The sequence below is a fragment of the Primulina huaijiensis genome, chromosome 4, assembly GCF_012295235.1.
Source record: "Primulina huaijiensis isolate GDHJ02 chromosome 4, ASM1229523v2, whole genome shotgun sequence".
Taxonomy (NCBI): Eukaryota; Viridiplantae; Streptophyta; class Magnoliopsida; order Lamiales; family Gesneriaceae; genus Primulina; species Primulina huaijiensis.
In genome coordinates this window covers 26144689-26150386 of record NC_133309.1, presented here as the reverse complement: position 1 = coordinate 26150386, position 5698 = coordinate 26144689, and positions in this window count along the sequence as shown.

Sequence of the window (5698 nt, the reverse complement as noted above, 5' to 3'; positions counted from 1 at the left end):
GCATCGTCAACTCGTTTTCGTGCATAATATACGCAAAGACACGCCTTAACTTTCTGTTTCTCATCTATTACACCATATTATTGAATTGAGGCATATTTGCATGAAAATATGTTTACCATGTATTTATATTTCGTTTTTGACATGCTTTGATCAAAGAACTTGTGTTTGGGTGAATCAAAACCTATGTCTATAATGCATGAAGGGGCAGCCATCCTAGGACAACAAAAAGAGACAAGTTTAAGAGGGTTCAAGATCCTAGGCAGGCTGATGCACAGGCTGGACAAGGTAGAGGTAAGGGTTGATCGAAAACAACATATTTGTGAACTAGGGTCTCGTCTAAGGGGAAGCAGCATGAGGCTTGACCAGGGCTCGATCTGGACGTGGTCATGTGTGAGGAAGATTCCTAGCCATGCTAGGACTCAAGCACAGTGGCTACGGAAAAGTCCATGCGAGACAGACCCATGCTGACCGAGAACCGTAACTTTGTGCAGAAGGGTCACGGCTTGGCCAGGGGATCCAGGCTAGTTCTGTCATGGTCCAGTGAGGGTCAGGAGGTTGAGGGCTTGGTGGTGGCTCGGGTAGAAAGGTCCCCGTCGAGTGTAGATTCCTAGGCGCACAAGCAAAGGTCTCGTGCGGCTCTCGGCTCGGGCAGGGAGTTGCAGCGGGCTAGGGGCTGGTTAAGTGGTACAGGGATGGTCCATAGGGTCCCTAGGTGGCCTAGTTAGGGGCTGGCTTGAGGTGGCTCGAAGGGTAAGCTAGGGGTTCGATTATTGGGTTTAAAAGGCTAAAGGGTCAAACCGTGGTCCACGGGGGTCGAATCATGGTTCACGAGGGTAAGTTAGGTATAAAAAGTCTATGTTTAAAATTTGAGTTTTAAATAATAAAGTTTGAATTAATTGGAGAATTAAAAGCTCTACGAATTAATAATTATGAAATTAAATCAAAAGCCTCAAATTTAAGCTAAATAAAAATATAAAAAATTTAATTTAAGTTTAAATAATTATTTGGGTTGGTCTAGAGTTAACGCAAGTAAGAAAAAATAAAAAATCAAGAAATTCTAAGTCTATGGGTAAAACGATCATTTTATACCTAAATTAGTAGACTTCCTGGCAGTGCCCTGAATGCTGTAAATAATGATAATATGCTTATTTTAAATGTTTATGGAATTTTATGATGGAACGGTAATTCTAAAAGATATGTTGCATGCTTGGTTTAAATGAAAAATGATTATTTTATGCTTAAATTTTTATAAGTGATGAAAATACAAAAATTTGAAGGAGGTGAAGTGATTGTGACTAATACAATGATACGATCATTATGATGATATGTAAGGCCAAGGCTCAGTTGACGGGTGAGAGTGTCGCTGATGTCCTTGCCGCCCAGCACTGTGGTTATGCGTATACGGATCCATCGATTGTATGAGATTGTATATGTATTACTTGTTACCAAGATTATGGTTTGCTGAGTCATTAGACTCACTAGGTGTGATCGATGTAGGTGAGCATGATATTGATGTTGTTGAGGGACTTGATGGTTGATCTTGCTGGGCTGAAGGTGTACACAACCCGAGGACCAGCGCTAGTTTTCCGCATTTATATTAAGTTTATGATTTAAGTTTAAGTTAAAGATTTTTATCATGCTTTTGAGTGATTTGTAGAGGATGTTAGAGTTAGGTTTATTTTTGAGATATTGCTAAGTTAGGTTTGGTAAACGATTGACGATTTTATTATTTCCTTTGAATTTTCAAATATAGTTGGTTGTTTTATTTTTAAAATAGTGTAAAGTTATTTTAAATATATGTATATGTATAGACGTGGTCGGCCGAAAAAAAAAATAAAAGAAAGTAAAAAAAAATTAGTACTTTTTAAGAAAAACGAGTAGTAGACGTTTCAGTTGGTATCAGAGCAATGTGCCTGCAAAGGATTATGCCACCTTCAGTGCCGAGAAGCTCAGTTGTCAAGCCTCAAATCTGTAAGTTTAATTACTTTACATGATTTTTATAATGATACCTGCATGATTACATGGATTATATGCTTACGTTGCATATTTAATAGCTTTTTGAGATTAAATGTTTTATACGCTAAAAGTTGCTAAAAAGTAGATTAGTATTTGCTGCATGATTAGAAAACTTAGATTTAAATGAATGTTGGTTACGTCTAGAATTTGGAAAACGTTCAGATATAATGCCTCCTAGACGCGTACCTAGTACCGATAGGCAAGCCGAGAATACTAAGGATCGTCAAGTGAATGCACCCCCCGCCTCTTAATGGGGATGCTGCTAGTCGTGCACTGAAGGGCATGGCACGCTTCATTGAGTAGCAGTTTCAGGATGATCCAAGGCCTTGGCACGACGTTTATGATTAGTTTCGGAGGCTCGGTCAGAAGGAGTTTTCTGGTACTACCGACCCATTTTCTGAGGAAGGTTGGATTCGATCTCTGGAGGTCCACTTCTGCTATCTGAATATAGGAGACGCTGACCGACAGTTAGGTGTGCTACTTACATGTTTAGAGATGATGCTTCCCTTTGGTGGGAAGGGGCGGAGCATGAGATTGACTTGGCTACACTCACTTGGGTTCGATTCAAGGAGATATTCTATGAGAAATACTTCACTGCTGACGTCTGAGGACGCTTGAAGAGAGAGTTCATGAGTTTCCGCCAAGGGGACACGTCTGTGGCCGAGTTTGTAAGGAAGTTTGATAGGGGTTGTCACTTTGTGTCTCTCTTTGCTAGAGATGCTGCGGAGAAACTTAGACACTTTTTGGATGGCCTAAGACCTACTATACATCGTGATGTGATGATGATGCGACCAGCGGATTATGCCACTGTCACTGCCTATGCATTCCAAGCCGAGCAAGCTTTGAAAGATATTGAATTTGAGATGCAGCGCAAAAGGCAGCAACACCAGCAGAATTCTCCTAGACCTCAAAGGCAGCAAAATCCCCAAGGACAAGTGAAGAAGCCAGGATCGCTAAAGCCACCACAACCTGGAGCACCGAAATCTGAGGATAGGACACTATGCAAGGAATGTAATAGTCTACACTATGGCAAGTGCATGCGGGGGACATACAAGTACTTCATATGAAAGGAGGAAAGGAATAAAGCTGTTGATTGCCTGAAGAAGAAAGCACCAACTGTGGGGAGAGCTTATGTTATGCATGCTGATGAAGCTGAGGAGGAGCCAGACATGACCTTAATCGCTGGTAACCTGGTTATTTAATGTTTTTATATTGCATAAAATGTTAAATTGGTTATGAGATTTGAATTGGGATCAAGAAAAACATAGAAGAAAAATTAGGTTGCATGCTCTACCTTACGTAAATTTAAAGGATGACATTTAGAAATGTTGGAAATTGAGCATGAATCATGAGCCTTAATAATGCAAAGGAGATAATTAAACCTAAATAAGAATTTTAAGGTTTAAAATTGAGAAGGATAAAAAATTTAGGCATGAATGGATTTTCCGAAAATTATGAGGACTATATTGCTAAAATTTGAAACTTGAGGGACTTAATTGTGAAGACAGAAATTTTAAGGGGCATAATTGCAAATCCGAAAATTCTAGAGGGCTAATCCGAGGGTTTCGAAGAGTCCTAGGACTGAAATTGATAAAAATGAAAATCCAAGGGTGAAATAGAGAATTTTCAAAAATTTTAGGGACTAAATTGTAATTTCCAAAATTTAGGGGGCCAAAAACGCAATTTTTGAAAGTCTTGGGCACTAAAATGAAAATTTCGAAAGAATTGAAGGGTTGAAATGCAATTTTTCAAGAAATAATAGGGTCCAATAGCTAAATTTTTAAAATTTTGGGAAAATAATGATAGAAATTCTTTAAGCTTCAACACGAGTAGATTTAACGGCGTATTTGTCGTAGGAAGGATATTCATTCTAGGATTATTTCGAGTGATTTCGGCTTGGTTTAAAAACAAACTCGATTTAATTCATCGGTGTTCAATATTTCAATAACCGATCTATTGTAGCTCAACGATTTTCCTCCTAATCGATCCTAACAGTCTTCGATCTCAACGGTCATATTGAATGTTTGATCATTTAATGACAAATATCAGTTTAATTGTCATGTATTAGCTTTATCTGACAGTAGTACGAGGTATTCAGATTGTTCTGTTCTAATACAACTGTTCTGCTTTGGTACGACCTATCAGACTATCTGCTGGTCTTTTAACTGATGACGAGACAAACTGATTGAAAGTCAACTGATCAGAAGCATTATCAGTTGTAATTGATGTCCTATCAGTTACGAAAACTTCAGTTAATAACAATTTTCAGTTCAGTTCAAAACAAAGTCTTCAGTTGCGTTTGTTTAATTCTCTCCTAAACTCCTCGCTTCTCAGTTGTCGAATGAGCCCCTCCCGTTCTTTCTCGAGCTCTTCGCTTCGTGCTATGACTCCTTCTGTTGGTTGGTCCTGCCCTTTCAACCAATGCACTTGGAGCTCATACTCAGCCTTCATCATCTGAGAAAAGAAGGAAAGCGTGCGAGGCAAAGAAAAGAACATCTTTCAATTTTTCTTTTTTCAGATGAACTTTCTTTCTTTTTCTACTTTCCGAATTGTCGTATATAGCGCTTTTAAATATTAATTTGTCAAACTCTGAAATCAAAAATATTCCAACAAATTGTCTTTAAAGTGTTTTGTTTAAAATTTCATACCATTAAATATTTAAATTTTATATATATCTATTACTATTATAAATATATGAGTTTGAATTATTAATTTACATGTATGTCCTTGTCTTCATCAAATTATCTATTATAAATATATGAGTTTGAATTGTGAATTTACATGTATGTCTTTATCTTCATTAAATTATATTTATTAATACATGTTTTTTGTTTGTTTTTCCTAACTATTAACGACTTCTACAATAAATTGAAGAAAATTGAAATTTAACTACTATTTTTTAGAATGAAAAATTTTGTTACCATTTTTTAGAATGAAATCTAAATTTATTTTTCATTTTTTGGAATGACATTTGCACTTCATTTTTAAAAAAAAATATATGTATTTAATGAAATTTAAAATAATAGTAATAATTCATTTTCTAAAAAACTTATATCTTTAATGAAATTTGAAATGATAACAATAATTAATATATGTTTTTTGTTTGTTTTTTTAAATTATGATGTTATTATCTTATCCACAAATTGTTGTTGTTGAGATATTTTGGTAATCACCGAGGGCTTACCGCTTTACCAAAAGCTATAGCTGGTGGTAATGGTGCAACTCAAATCTTTTAAACCGCACAACAGCTCAAGCACCATGGTTCAATAGCTCTTCCAGCATGGACAATTATTGCACCCAAGTCTTTTGTAAGACGGTATCAAGTAAATATATCTCAAAGACGAGTTGATATTTTTTTTTATTAATTAATGTTAATTCATTTAAAATAAATTGAAGAAAAATGAAGTTTACACACTTGTCAAAATTTTATACTTCTTCAATTTTTGAGTAGGTCTTTTGAGATACGGTTTCATAGATATATATCCTTGATACGGGTCGACCCAATCATTTCCATATTGAAAAACAATGTTTTTTCTTAAATCCCGTCGGATATGCAACATGTTTCACAAAATTGACTCACGAAACAGCCTCATAGGAGTTTTTGTGCTAATTTATTTTTAATTTGAGTAAATTAACATCCATGAATAATGTAAATAATAATATTAATTAATACATATCTATT